This window comes from Coregonus clupeaformis, chromosome 26, assembly GCF_020615455.1.
Source record: "Coregonus clupeaformis isolate EN_2021a chromosome 26, ASM2061545v1, whole genome shotgun sequence".
Classification (NCBI taxonomy): Eukaryota; Metazoa; Chordata; class Actinopteri; order Salmoniformes; family Salmonidae; genus Coregonus; species Coregonus clupeaformis.
This window is the reverse complement of record NC_059217.1, coordinates 40,491,300-40,507,767: the sequence shown is the minus strand read 5'-3', so window position 1 is coordinate 40,507,767 and position 16,468 is coordinate 40,491,300.

Genomic DNA, 16,468 nt, shown 5'->3' with positions numbered 1-16,468 from the left:
AAGCTTACACTTCTATGAGTTTTAAACAGTCTGTATTTGGGTTAACTGCTATGCGATTCTACACACATACCTGTGCTGATGGTTGAGTAGTCTGAGCTGGAGTTAGCTGTATTATTTCCAGAGGGGGTCTCTGCCCTCCCAGAGGATACTTCTCCAGAATAGCCTGAGGGTTTAGATAAGAATAGTACTGTATCCTCATCATCATCAGCCACCAACATCATCATCACCATCTTTAACAGGATCCTTATAGCCCCTTTCCCCAGTGTGTATGAGAGAGAGTACTGGTCTTGCTGTAGGAACTGTGCCCGGGAATCGTCCAGTCTCATTCGCTGAACCCTCCACCTTCCACCTCCTTTGATAGGTGGCTGTACTGGGTAATCAGCTCCTTCCTGAGGATCAGGATGCATTGCTTCTCAGGTTATTTATATGTTCACCCTAATCAGGCTTGTCTTAAAGATCAAGATATGAGATGGTATGATTTGATTATGAGATTAGTGCAACTCTGACCTTTATCATAACCTATTACCATTATTCTTGCTTTATTGTCTTAGGAGACTTTGTATACAAATATAGTTCCAAATAATGCTTTTTAAAAGTATTTGCTCTAAAGGAATGAGTGTGAGTGGCTGTGTAATGTGTGTGTGTGTGTATGGTGGCGCCCCTTAGTAGCCAGACCTGGCTCTGTGTGTGTAATGTGTGCATGGTGTGGTGGTGCGCGGATCAGCTGTTTGTTCACCCGCAGCCACCCGCAATTGCTATATCACTATATGTGTAAAGTGAACATTTGAGGCCCGCACCCTACCCTAACCCGCAAATATAGAAAATGCGCTGTAGGCTACAGTCAGAGGCTGCGGAACAATTTTTTGACAGGGGATGCAGGATTTATTTTGTTGCCTGATTTAGATATGGTTCTCCTTATGATTTCTGACATTTTGGTAGGCTATTTGTTAGTCAACTTGTCTATAATTAGATACATGCAGCTTCTCTTCTGTCATTATATGTTGACCTAGAAGACTCAATAAACCCTTGCTCAACAGAATAATGTCATACATCAATAGAATGAATGCTTCAATCTAGTTGACATCAGTAAAGTTCTGTCATCTCTGCTTCTTTCCCATATCAAAGACGTTTAGGGACCTGGGAGAAAATGCAATAACTTAAAAAAACTGGAAAGATTTTCTGTGCAAAATTTCCAAATGACATCAGTTTGACCGGTTGTAAGGAAATAGAAAGCTGTGAAAATGACCCAACATGTTTCTGATAAGATTTCGTTTCGGCTTGGATTAATATTTGATGTGGTTGAAATACTATCAGCTGTTATGATGCTGATAAAGATAGCACCTCTACAGAAGGTATCCTACTGCCATTCGCATTCTTTCAAGATGCTGACAGAAAGAAATCATATTTCTCCACTCCTGTTCCCAAGTAAAAATGTAACCTACATGTGGTGTAGACCTATCATTTTACTGCAAGAAACGCTTAATTCTGAAGGAGTTAATATTAAGGCTATGTGAGAGGTTATAGACCTACAGTCAGTATCCAGATTTCAGTTAACATTTAACCCATCTGAACAGTAAGCTACAGTTCCCTTGATGTGCCATAGGCCTATTTGAGGTCCCAGTCTTGTGAATGTCAAATTTGTATAGCGCCTCACAATCACACATAACATAGCCGGCACTGCAATCATCCTCTTTTACCACTTTACCAAATATTTTCCAAACATTACTTTTCTGGCCCTCCATTCTCTTTATTTTCAACTCTCCTTTCACAGCTTTACTCTTATTTAATTAAACTTCGATATTGTCATTTTTGCCTCCGTGGATTGACATTAACTTTTTCTGCTCGTTCCAAAAAGCATTTGGCAATTGGCATGTAGGCTATTTGGCGCGAGTACAGTTAGGCCCTAAAGCTTACGCTTACGCACTAATGCCAGATAGCCTAAAAAAAGAATGAAATAAAAACCTCAAAGATATAAATTACACAAGAATTATACATTCATGGATTTTTAAGGTATTGTTTTCTCTTTATTCAACATGCCCATCCCTCACTCGCCAGTGTTGCCAACTCCTCAGTAAGGAAAATAGCTATTGGCTGTCCTAAAAGTCACTAGAAGTTAGAAGTCGATAAATGACGTCATCACCTAATTTACATAATGTCATGTGCATGTAATTGTGATGGACGCTGTAGGGGAGAGGAATACCGTCGTGGGAGGGACAAATGTGAGTAAAAAGCTGGGCGAGGACTGGGCCGCCTGTGAGTGCGACAAAGTCGCTAAATTGGCAACACTGACTCGCTCTTCGTCCACACAATATTAAATAACCCTACACCTGCCCGCCCTGCTGATATAACTGCAGGATAGGAGACAAACCCGCGCATCACTAGTGTGGTGGCGCACCCTAGTGGCCAGGCCTGGCTCTGTGTGTACAACATGTGTGTATGGTGTGGTGGCGCCACCTAGTGGACAGATCTGGCTCAGACCTCTAGCTGCTCTTCCAGGTCCTGTAGTTTCTTCTCTCTGGCAAAACTGTAGTCATCCTCCTGCTCATTTCTCCTGGTTGCACTCATTTCTCCTGGCTACACTGTGCCGCTGAAACAACACACACACAGGTTATACCCACACTACAGCTGAGGCAAGACAACAGTAACACTGAAGATTAAAGGACAGTTTGTTCCTAGCAGGTGTTTATATGATTTAAGGTAAAAAATGAGTTAAAGAGTAAGTGTTTGTTTCTCTCTCATTCCTTCCTTCAAACTCTGTCTCTCTAGTTTGTGAAGATATGAACGTCAAAAAGGAAACAGTTGAGTAGTCATTCTTTCTTTGTCGATCTCACATTCTCTCAAGCTTGTTAAAATACAAACAGTTCAAAGGGACAGTTGGAAGTAAAGTGTAACTCTCTCTCTCTCGCTCCCCTTCTCTGTCTCTGTCCCACCTCTTGTTCCTGCTCCAGGTGCTGTCTCAGCTCCTCATAGAGCTCTCTCTTCTTTGCCTCTTCAGCCAGACGGTGACACCTGGTGCCCTGCAGGGGGCGAGAGAGAGCAACAGGCCAGTTACCCCCTGAACGCACTCACTCACACACACAGCAGTACTTGGCTCTAGCTTCATTCACTTCTCACTGCACATCTTTGAAGTAATAAATTATATGAGCAGTTTCCTAAACTATGTGAACGATGATTAGATTTCCCACCCTGCAGTGCTGGAAGCTGTTCAAAGCCTTTTCTCACTCATATCAGCCCACCTTCTCTCTTCCGTCTCTGTGAGGAATCCTTAGGGTTATAGAGGGCTCTTAGAGTGATGTGCCAAGAACTCTTTTGGGGTGTAATCAGTTTTGTTCGCAATGTTGTAAAGGTATAATCAGTGTTGTAGCAAGGTGTGTGTGTGTGCATGTGTCTAAGTGTGTGTGTACCGGTGTGTGTGAGACCGTGTGTAACTCTGTGTGTGTATGGTCCCTCTCACCGCAGATGCTTTCCAGGGTCTTGGCGGCTGACTCTGAACTGATTGATCAGTTCCTGGCGTGCCTGCTCTGTGCGCAGGACCAAGCAACAAAGACAGAGAACAGAGACAGACCATCATTAGCAGATATCTATCTGCTGCCCTCTGGCTTACCTCTCCCCTGTTCTGTTCTCCCCTGCCCTCTGTTCTAGCATAAAAATAGGCCATGGATTTGTACTGTAGATCATGCAGGGTTTCAAATTGAGTATCTGTACATCAGTTTAATGGGCCATTACTGTTGCTTTCCCTCTCTCGCTCTCTTTCTCCTTCCATCTCTTGAAAGCTGAATCCAGAGAAGCACAGAACGAACATTTTCACACAACTTTCTAATTAACATTAATGCACTACACTTTAAATGTATTATGTATTATTTATTAATGCATGGTTTTCATGGCAGTTAGAGTTTCATGCATTTCTAAGGATGGTCTTGGGTCATTGCTGCAGTACCTGTTCTTCCCTGCTGGTGGCGCTGTGCTTGGCGATCCTCCCCATGCATACTCGGTACAAATCAATTTAAATCAAATTTGATTTGTCACATGCGCCGAATACAACAGGTGTAGACATTACAGTGAAATGCTTACTTACAAGCCCTTAACCAACAATGCAGTTTTTAAGAATAATAAAAAAAAAAGCTAATAATTAAAGAGCAGCAGTAAAATAAAATAACAGTAGGGAGGTTATATACAGGGGGTACCGGTACAGAGTCAATGTGCAGGGGCACCAGTTAGTCGAGGTAATTTAGGTAATATGTACATGTGGGTAGAGTTAAAGTGACTATGCATAAATAATAAACAGAGTAGCAGCAGCGTAAAAGAGGGGGTTGGGGTGGGGTGTGGGGGCAATGCAAATAGTCCGGGTAGCCATGATTAGCTGTTCTGGAGTCTCATGGCTTGGGGGCACTATCTCCTCTACCTCCTGCAGGGAGAAGGTGACAGCGATGCGAGGGCAGCTCCGACCAGCAGATGTAATGCTGCAGAAGAGAGAATATCAGACAGAAGTTACATTTACAGCTGATCCAGGATCAGGTTTAACATTGAGCTGCTCTGGTAGAAGATTCTTAGGTACAGATCTAGGATCAGCTTAGCACTCCCACAGTCTAACCTTAACCATTAGAAGAGACAAAACAGACAACTGAGTAATTTCTGTGTAATTTCATCCTGATATTCACTGACCCTAGGACAGGGTTCTTCAATTCCGGTCCTAGAGGGCCGAAACACCTCTGTTTTTCATCCTCTCCTTCTAATCAGGGGCTAATTCAGACCTGGGACACCAGGTGAGTGCAATTAACTACCAGGTAGAAATAAAAAACAGAAGTGTTTCGGCCCTCCAGGACCGGAATTGAAGAACCCTGCCCTAGGACATAGTATGAGACTGTATGGCTGTGAAAATGAATTATTAATACTGACCTGGGGACAGTAGATCTTGAGTAGGTTAATGGTCTTCCCATAGACGTTGTTGGCAATGTGTCGGAGGAAGACAGGCACGCAGTCCTCCACGTCAGGGGAGATCAGGGTGTAGCCCTGTTCCCAGAAGTGCTTGTCTAGGGGGAGAGAGGAGATGGGAGAGAGGAGACGGGAGACTATGAGGCACAGCAGTAATGACTACGCAATTAGTTTTTCCTGACCCTACTACAGTGGGGCCAGGAGTTTTTACAATTGTGTATTTCCTGGTTCTACTATAAAAATAACAACTGAGCAGGTTAATCCGGTGTACCCTAATACAGGCACTGGGGGCGTGAATTCACCAGGTTTCATATTATAGCTCTTTACATGAAGATATGATCCTAAACCTAGCAGTCTTTCCAAGCAAGTTTCACTGACCGCGTTGCTAACTGACTCACTTGGAGTAAAGCAAATATTATCCATTATATTGACAAGATAATCAAGTGACCGCTCTAACAATGGAAATACATGTACTCAAAGATGGAAGGCAGGCGGGAGGAGGCGAAATCAGGTGGGACAATTCTAGCCAATGAGAGGGCAGATACGCGTGTGAACAGACACAACCAAGTTGTTTTTCTCAAAGTTGCCGGAATGCCATGTGCATCCACTTATATCAGTACATTTGTAACAGCCTAAACATTATGAAACTTCTATTCGATCAAATAAGCCTCACGTAATTCGACACTCTCTCACAGACCTCCATACAAATAATCCCCACTTGGTCTGCTTATCTCATGCGGACAGAGTAAATCCTCTTGCTTCGCCTCTTCCTCTGTGAGTAAAGTCATTGACATTAGTGTGTCCTCTAAAACCAGGAGTGAGGAACCCCAGTTTGTCCCTGCAGGAGTTGAGGTGTAGCAGATCAGCTAATGATCCTCTAAACCACAGACAAATCTAAAGGTGATACTGCCCTTGAATGTGGTAACGTAATCCATATTTGTTAACAGGCTGTATCAATAGCTCTCGTTACCACAAGAGGCTTGAACCGCTTGGCGCAGGTCGCTGGGTGTTGTACCAAGGTCACTACAATCACTAGTGTACTAGCAGGTTACTCTTATTAGGCAGTGTATTATTGTATGTTCTGACCTCTGAAGCTGAGGTAGTCCTCGTTGACTTCGATCATGAACTCTGTACACGTCCCGGAACACTCCGCTGTACACCCAGTCTGACACAAATCTATAGACAGCACAAACACAGGGAACAGGATCGATCAGGCACACAACCAGGCCTACACAGGTTGTTTACAAGCACCTTTAAAGCGTTTCGGTGATGCAGTCATACAGGTTAGCATGCATTCCATGTGGGATGGGTGGGACAGATCAGTACATGTTGTGTGTGTGTCAGACGAAGACTGGGGTGACTGACCATGTGTAGGGCTCACAGCTGCTCTTGAGCAGGGACAGCAGCACGGGGTAGTTCTCATTGCTGCAGTTGCTCTGGGCCTCGTTGTACAGGTAGGAGAGCAGCTTTACACCCTGAAGAACAGAAGATACTGGCTGTGTTAAACTATTGAGTTAATACACTCCTACTGTCTGAGAGACAGACAGAGATAGACAGAGAGTGAGAGAAAGAAGGGTGGTGAATAGGAGGGGTGTAATGTAACTTACCACAGGGAAGGTAGCCTTGGCCACACCAAAAGCCCCGTCCACACAGCACAGCTCTGACAGATACCTACAACACAGGTCCACACAGCTGGGCTCTGACTGGGAGTCTGGGGTCAGGTTGGAGGCTGACTGGAAGCCCTCATCTTCTGACTGGTCCAAACAAGATAGCACCTGGATAGAGCACCAACAAGAGATGATGGATTATTGTGACTAATCATCCAGTGCCAATAAATACAAATCAATGGGGCCTGACAGATATTGATTAACATACTTTTTACCATCTTCAAAAAACAATCACTTATATTGACAAAGAAGCACTTCAACCAAATTAACTGAATCTCGTCACACACCCATCAGTAATGGCCCATTAAACTGATGTACAGATACTCTTACCCGTATGGCTAGCCCAGTGACATCAGCATTGCTGGGCACAGGAGGCATGGAGCCCAGCAGTTCAGTGATGCTGTTGCTGCTGCTGTTGTGACTGCCAGATTGTAGGCAGACGTCTGGGTTGGAGTCAATGGTTGTAGCTTGTTATGTTAGTTGATGTGACTTATTCATTCTGACCTGTAGATAAACACATATTTACAACACTTGAAGATAGTGTTTAGTTTGTGAGTTGAGTCCGTGAAACATTATAATTTCGAAATCAAGCTACCTATAATATGTAATATGTGAGTGGGTGGGTGGCCTGCATAATTAATGACAACAACTAGCTAACGTTAGCCGAGTACAGTGGGCTAGTACCTAGCTACGGTAGAGAAGGTTAACTGCAGCTAGCTAACATTATTCCCTAACGGCACAGTAAACAAATCAACGTTAGTTGCCTGGCTAGCTAGCTGGGCTAGCGAGCAACATTTATTTAGTTAGCTACATTGAGACCACCAAGCTGGCAAAATAACTAAATTTAACCAAGCCAGTAACGTGTATTGCATAATAATACATATCTAGTTAGTTATCCAACTAGTTAATTGAAGTTACCTTCAATTCAGACATTGCTTTTTCGTTGCCAGTTATTATACCCATCCTTCCATGATGATGCTGCTGCTGCTATGCTCAGTAGCCGAGGGACCACTTCATTTTTAGAGAGATCATTTAGATGTCCCCGGTTTAATGCATACTAGCTAGCTATCTACTTTTTCTAGCTCATGAGATTACGTTTTTAAAACAAAATTGCACATCCACCTACTAGAGACATATTGGATCCGCCCGCTCAACCTATGATTGGACAAAATACCATGTTTGTATGACAAACTTACGGGGAAGTAGCGTGAAAATAGTGTTTATCTTTCACTGCGTCCATCAATGGAAGTGAGGGCGAAGTATTGGAGTGGGTAGGTGTGGTGAAGTTCTCAGAGCCCGAAGTTTGCACCGAGGGTCAGGATAAAGATGAGTCTGTCACAGTAGGAGTGACATTTTTGGAAAAGGTGGACCCTTATCTTTTTGCTGATCCATTTGTGGTTTCATGGTGGGTGAAAACAGAGTTCGGTGCTGTGGAGTGAAGGTAACTAGAAGTGATCTGGTAATAATTGTTTGTGTTTCTGCTGGTCAGAGAGAGCAGGCGCTCCATCTTAAACGAATGGGGATGTGAATTGTTTTTCTCTCAAGAAAAGGGCACCATTGAAAGGAGTGATTACTTGGGTAGCGGTAAATGTGAAAGTTGACCAACTGAAGGGGAAGATTCCCGGTGTTTCTGATGCTGGTCGTTTGGTGCGATGCAGACAGGGTGGCGTGAGTGGTGAAACAGAAGAGTCGTTGTCTGTTCTTTTGAGTTTTGATGTTGAGTCTTTGCCCAACAAAGGGATGTTAGGATATATAAGTTAACACATAACAGCTTTTGTGCCGAATACATTACGTTGTTACAGGTGTCAAGCTTATGGTCATGTGGCAGCAGTGTGTAGGAGGGAGGTTCCTAGGTGTGAGAAGTGTACAGAAGGGCATGAGACAAAGGAATGTGTAGCATTGGGGAAAGTAGTGGTATGTGTTAATTGTATGGGTGCCCATGGGGCTGGGCATCAGAAATGTCCGGTGCGAGAGAGGCAGGTTGTGGTTTCCAGGGTTAGAGTAGTCCAGAAGTTGTCATATGCTGTAACACCATTGTAAATACAACCCATATTTATGTTTATTTATTTTCCCTTTTGTACTTTAACTATTTTCACATCGTTACAACACTGTATATAGCCATAATGACATTTGAAATATCTCTATTCCTTTGGAACTTTTGTGAGTGTAATGTTTACTGTTCATTTTGTTTATTTCAATTTTGTTCATCTACTTCAGTTGATTTGGTAATGTAAACATATTTCCCATGCCAATGGGCCCCGTGTAGCTCAGTTGGTAGAGCATGGCGCTTGCAATGCCAGGGTTGTGGGTTCGATTACCACGGGGGGCCAGTATGAAAAATGTATGCACTCACTAACTGTAAGTCGCTCTGGATAAGAGCGTCTGCTAAATGACTCAAATGTAAATAAAGCCCTTTGAATTGAATTGCTGAGGCAGTGAAGATGGATCAAGGGGGAGGGATCCTGAGAGGAGTGGTCTGAGTAGTAGATCTGTACCAGTACAGAGGGATAGGCCAACAAGTGATATATGCTTCAGTAAGATTGGATTTATAGCAATGGTTATCAACTGTACTGCAGGGATGGAACGTAAATTGCAGAAAATTGAGGTTGTGGTGGCAGCTGCAGAGAGGTATTTGGGTGTACGAGACTTGATGTCAGAAGAGTTACAGGGTGTGTTGGCCTGTGGTAGGACTAAATATATTTAAATACTGCTCATGCTCTCAAAATGTTGGTGTCTGGAGAAGACACATTTCCAAGGTGAGCAGGATGATTATGAGATGGAGTTACAATACCAGTCAAAGAGTTTTCATTTATTTTGACTATTTTCTACATGTAGTAACCAAAAAAGGTGTGTCTAAACTTTTGACTGGTACTGTACGTTGGGATGCCACCGGGCCTCAAGCAAAGTCAGGAGACGAGGTTTGGAGGAGCCAAGATGGCGTCGCTGTGAGAGGGAGTGTTTTCTCACTTGTCCAAGCAAATTTGAGGGTTAGGTGGTTAACAGTCTAATATTTGCTATCAATGTAGCAAGAAACTAACTATAACTGGTTTTGGCTACATATGGCAAGTTTAGAGTTCGTTTTTGTCAAGTTGAATGGGCAGAACACAACAGAAAGACAACAGAAGACAGAATATTCAAGTCTCACAGAAGACGGCAGGCATGCTAGCTAGCTACGACAAGATCCAGAGCAGCATGGACACACAAGATGCCGCGAGCTCAAGCAAGAGAAAGAACAAGACGGACCAGGATGAGATCCTTGCAACCTCTTTGTTTTCAACTCACTCAATATTGTTAGCCTGAACGTTAGGGGTTTGAGAGATCTTAAGAAAAGGAAAGCCTTATTTTTTATTATTGTAAACGCAGTAATGCAGATTTTGTCCTGCAGGAAACATATTAGTGTGAAAGTGACTTTGGAAGTCACAATGGGGAGACATTGCCCATCTCAGTCATGGATCAAACCATTCTGCTGGTGTTGATGCTTATCCACAAGTTTAAAGGAGACATTCTAGAATCCACATCTTAACAGGATGGTCATTGTTAAACTTGACAATGATATTTTCATCATTTGTAATGTGTATGGACATAATTCTCTCAGGGGGTTTTAACAAAACACCTGACTGCTGATCGTTTTCCTCCTAGAATGAGTCAAAGCTCTCAAAATAGCAATATCATCACAACATTATGCGAGGATCTATCTGTTGATGATGCCTGCCATTATTTCAGTCTGGATGCAAAGGGTTATACCTGGACCAACAAAACTATGTCACGAAAATATAGAATAGATTTATTCCTAATTTCCCATTCTTTGTTACAATTTGTTATATATGTAGATTATCAATTGGCTCCCTTTTCTGAGCATAATTTGATTTTCCTGAATTTACAAGCTGCTAAAAAATCTAAGGGTATTCGAGACTATTGGAAAATAAACACACTACTTAAAGATCCTATTTTCATTGAAAACATGATAAAAATTAAAATATATACAGGTTAAAAGTAATGACTAAATGTTCCACCCTTAAATATAGTTGTGAAATGTTCTTGTTTTAAGTGATTAGTACTTTCTTAGTAGTGACTAATTATTATACTCCGAAACTGTGTGAGATGTGTTAGAATCTACTACCTGGTAATGTGTTAGTGTAGGACCAGTAAATATTATGACATTGTGTTACTATTTAGCAATGTGAGTAGGAGTTAGACCGGACGGCGAAGAAGAAGGAGAACTGTTAAACATGGTGCAGAATATTGTGAGAACGGCGATAACTGAAGAATGCAGGGAGTAGGCTATGATAAGAAAGTGTGTGTGTGAACTGATGGTCAGGAGAGCAATTATAAAGTGGAAAACTACAGCCTGCCTACAGAGAGGAGGGATTTTCATATGACGTGTGCGTATAAACATATTGTACAACCATTTTGTGGCAGAATTCTCAATGAATAAACATCTCTGACTATGCAGACCGGGACTCTGTCCGTTTCTTGATTTTGGGAGATGCACTGAAATAGTTTGTTAAATAATTCATATAACAAAACATCAAATCGTTAGCCAAAGATTTGGGTCATGGGAATGGGAATTCTTCAAATATAAAGTCAGAGTTGTAGCTGTTAAACATGCCAAAGAGCTGAAGCACCTTAGAGATAATGTTTTGATAAGCAATCTTGACAGTTTTCTAAAGAAATATCATTTATCTCAAGAAGAAGAGCCTGTACTTAAATCTTTACAACTAGAATTATAACCGTTTTAGCTGGATCTGGCAAAGGTGTATGGGTGGTCCTCTGTAGCTCAGCTGGTAGAGCACGGCGCTTGTAACGCCAAGGTAGTGGGTTCGATCCCCGGGACCACCCATACACAAAAAAAATGAATGCACGCATGACTGTAAGTCGCTTTGGATAAAAGCGTCTGCTAAATGGCATATTATTATTATTTATTATTAAGAGCAAAATGGATTGAAGAGGGGGAAAGAAACACCAGTTATTTCTTTGCACTTGAAAAGAGAAACTACAAAATAAAATCTATAACTGCACTCAAAACGAATGTGGTATTATGCAAAGATCCCATTACAATATCACCATTTGTCTATTCCTTTTATAAAACCTTTACAACTCACAATTTCAGGAAGATGGTTGTGAAAGCCACATTCAGAATTATGTCCCTGTGATTGAGGATGATTTCCACCCAGTTTGCAAATCACCCGTGTCAATCAAGGAAATTAGAGAGGCTTTGAATTCAATGAAAAAGGGAAATCACCTGGCACTGATGGCCTCAGTTGAATTCTATAGGCAGTTTTGGGAGTTACTAGAAGACCCTCTTTTTTTATGTTTCAAGATTGCATTGAAAATGGTGAAATGGTTTCCACTATGAAACAGGGCCTTATTTTACTGATTCCGAAGCCTGATAAAGACCCTTCTCTCATTGACAATTGGAGACCAATCACTTTATTAAATATTGATTTCAAATTGATTGCTCTGGTTTATGCCTAAAGATTAAAGAACGGAATAGATAAAAATGAGACTGAAACAGGCTTTACGAAGGGCCGTCACAAGTTCCAACATTCGTTTAGTCTTGGACCTTATGGATTATTCAGATGCAATTGACTCAGATGCTGTTATTTTATTTTTAGACTTTTGTAAAGCCTTTGACATTAATTTCTCTTTCGGTCTCTTAAACTTTTTGGCTTCAGTGAAAATTTGATCAAAGTCATTCATGTTTTACAAAGATATAAATAGTTCTGTGATACTAAACCTTAACACATTCAAACGATTCCATATCAACAGAAGTGTACGACAGGGATGCCCAATTTCGCCTTTTATATTCATCTATCTCTAGATATTCTGAATAATGCAAATTTGCATGGCTTTTTCATTTTTGCATTCTCTATTGCGTCTGGATTAAAACCGAATGTTTCTAAATGTGAAATCTTATATGACTGATGATAAAGAAATTGAAAATTGAAAACCTTACACTCTTGTTCTATGAATGTAAATCTGTGATAGATTTTTGGGAACCTTATAGAATACATATTTAGCTTTTTGAACACTACCCATGTTTTTGACATGAAGGATATAATGTTACTATTGCAATGATAACAATACCATTGAAATTGTGATTTTATTTATTTATTCTTGTTGCCAAATACTTTAAGCAAACACAATTCCAGAATTCAATAAAAAAAAAATTATGTGTTTAAATTATTTTCTTGTTTCTACCTGTATTTTGTTTTGTGTTAGACATGTTTGATGTAGTGATGTAAGTTGTTGATTACTGATAATTTGTATAATGAATAAAAATAAAAAAGTCAGGAGAAGAGGAATATTGGGACAGGGACACAGAAAGGTTGATTTCTGAGGGGGAAATAGAGGAAGAAAAGGTTGACGAGAATGAGGAAAGCAGAGGTTGGATTTGAATTTGAGGAAGATGGCGATAAGAATGGAGATGGGGTGTCGAAGAAGATTTGGTGTCAAGTGCAAACAGTGAGCCGTGCGCCAGACCGAGTTCTGAAGTTGAAATGGAAGTGAATGTTAAATTAAGTGAGTTGGAAGGTGTGGTGAAGAGCTCGGAACCCGAGCCTGGCATCAATGGACATGATAAAGAAGAATATGGTCCGGTGGGAGTGACATCCTTGCCTTTTGGTGGATCCATTTGTGGTTTCAGGTTGGGTGTGGAAAGGAGTTGGGTGCAGTTGAATCAGTGAAGGTAACTTGTAGTGGAGTTGGGATATTTGTCTTTCTTCTGACCAGAGGGAGCGGGCGCTCGTGTCACGCAACTTGGGTCAAGATCTGTTTCTTGCTTTGCTCTTAGGAACATTGAAATGAGTGATTTCTGGGGTAGAGTGAAGTGTGGAGGTGGAGCAATTGAAGTTGAAGATTCGTAATGCCCACCGTCTGGTGTGACGCAGACCCGGTGGTGAGTGTGGTGAAACAGAGCAGTCACTGTCAGTCCTTTTGAATTTTGAGTCAGTCTTTACCCGATAAAGTCATGTTAGGATATATCAGTTATCCTATTAGAGCTTTTGTGCCGAATCCACTACGCTGTTTCAGGTGCAATGTTTATGGTCATGTCGCAGCAGTTAGTAGGAGGGAGATTCCAAGATGTGGGAAGTGTGCATGAGGGCATGGGATAGAGGATTGTGTAGTTTTGGTGGATAAAGTTATGTGTGTCAACTATAGGGGTGCCCATGTTGCTGGGGATCAGAAGTGCCCGGTGCGAGAGAGGCAGGTTAAGGTGGCTAGAGTCAGAGTAGTGCAGAAGGTGTCGTATGCTGAGACAGTGAAGATGTAGAGGAGGATGGGTCAAGGGTGAGGGATCCTGAGAGTAGTAAATCTGTGCCAGCACAGAGGGATGGGCCAGTGAGTGATATGCTTCAGTAAGGTTGGATTCTTAGCGTTCATAGCAATGGTTATCAACTGTCCCGCATAAAGTGTTGAGGTGGAGTAACTGAAATTGAAGATTCCCTTTGACACCCACCGTTTGGTGCGATGCAAACCCAGTGGCGAGCGTGGTGAAACTGATTAGACACTGTCACAGTAGGAGGTGGCGGAATGCACAAACCTAGGTCAAAAATATACTAATAATATTGTAATCTTCAACCAACAAAATGTGTGAACACCATGATACCGGTCATGGCTAGAAGGGATCCAGCTTTTGTCAATTTAATGTCAAACCTAGAGGCGCAACATTGCGAGACTTCCGGGAAAGCTTGTGAAACAGACCAAGCAGACCAGGCCGTGTTTTGGGGTTTAAGAAGTCAAGGAGAGAAGTGAAAAATGATTTATTGGTTGTTAATTTTCTCGAAATCTGAAGGCACAACCTAGATTCCAGCCAATGTCTTAAGTAGTTGAACATGTTATTACTCCAACCTCGTGAAAGTGACACGTTTTCCTTTTCATCAAAAACAACTTCATATCAAAGGAGTGCCTTTGATTTGACGGCCTGCACTTGCGCAGTTCGGAGCGAGACCAAACAAGGAAATGATTCCAATCGTTTTTCCACCATTCATTATGGGATTTTAGAAACACTTAAAATAAGGGCTGTGTTTCGTGTAGGCTTACCCTGGTGTGACGTTTTGATAACCATGTAAATCTCTAGGACGAGGTGACGTTTATCAGTATATTTTTATCAGTTGCCTAGTTCCGACTAGCATGTGAACGCGGCATTAGCTAGCCTACCAAAGTTGCCATGACATCGCCTCCAAGTATGATCAGGGATTTTTATTGGAGAAGCAGTTTCTGCTTATCTTCATACTGTACTGTCTTTGGTTTTGACAACAGCTTGATCCAAAGACAGTACATTACACTTCTAGGCGATGTAATGGCGATGTTGGCTAGCTAAACTCATGCGTAGAAACACATAATCGGGTCTAATGGTCGTCTCGCACCGAACTGCGAATGTGCAGGCTGCCAAATCAAAGGCACTCCTTCGATATAGTTGTTTTTGACTAAAATGAAAACTCGGTTTATCACTTTCACGACATTGGAGTAATAACATGTTCAACTACTTAAGACATTGGCTCGAATCTAGGTTGTGCCTTTCGATTTCGAAATAATTCACAACGAAAGGAATAATTTGTTACTTCTCATTGACTCCTCAAACCCAGGCCTGGTCTGTTTCGCAAGCGTTCCCGGAAGTCTCGCTATGTTTCACCTCTGTGTTTAGAAACTCTGTGCTGGATCCCTTCTAGCCATGACCCATGATACCGAAGAAGAAGACAAACATCCGATAACAATGATTGCGTGGTAAAATCAAAGATAAGAATCCCATTGGGCAATGAATGGAGAAATATATAACGCCCCACACTCAGACTGTCGACCAATTGCATTCACGATGTCATGCTGCGTCACGCGTTTGCTAAGCCAACCGTCACACAATCCCTTCTCAAAGTCAGGGTATGAGTTGAAACCCACCTATATTCCTTGAAAGTACGTAATGTCACGATTCCAAAGCTATACGATATTACAGAGAACAAGTTAGTTATCTCACATGTCAGAAAATATTTGTAATCTTGTACTTCTTGTTCACGAAATCCATGCTAATGTTGGGTTTTTTAACTAGCGCCCAATTGGCGCCCATTCACTCCTTAAAGGAGAGCTCTCCTTGTCCCAGAATCGCCCAGAATGTAACGCGCGGCCCATTGACGATGCCTGGGAAACGTACACAATGGCCGTTAATACGATTCCATTGGAGATTCCCCAGATCCTCAAAAGTATCTCTTGTAAAATACAACAGACAGAAAAATCGATGGTGTTTGGTGCCGCCAACCTCAACATACTCCACAGAGAAAGAAGCTGAAGAAAAGTTTATCAACCCACCACACCATTCACCTTTAGCTAGCCTCTACCATGTCTGTCTGAACCCTAGTCCACAGAGTTCCCAGGTTCTTATTCTGGGCGTCGTGTTCCAGCCCAGAGAAATGGACAGTGGGGCGCAGAAAAATAGCGTCAGTTGTCATGGAAGAGGAGGAAGCGAGATGAGGCAAAGACGGTGAAGATAAGGAGGAAAATAGTTTTTGGGTTCACCCAGGAGAGAGTTTCAGCTCAGTCAGTGAGCCTAGTCCCAGTTCCACTTCCAGCTCATCAAATAAACAACACAGACACAACCATCACCATTGCTTGGATTGCTTCAGTAGCTAGTTTCTGAGGATTTGAGATGTCACACATGCAAACCATGCTCAGATTGCAGTGAGAATTGTATTTGTCTAGCTCACCTCAAATTACACCAACAGACACAGAGAAAGGTGAAGACCTTCCACTGCTCAATGTGGGCAACGTTTCAGCTAGGCAGAGAACCAAAAGAGACATCAGTGAAATCACACAGGAGAGAAGCCTTACCACTGCTCCCTGTGTGGGAAGAGTTTTAGAGCACATTACCTAAATATACA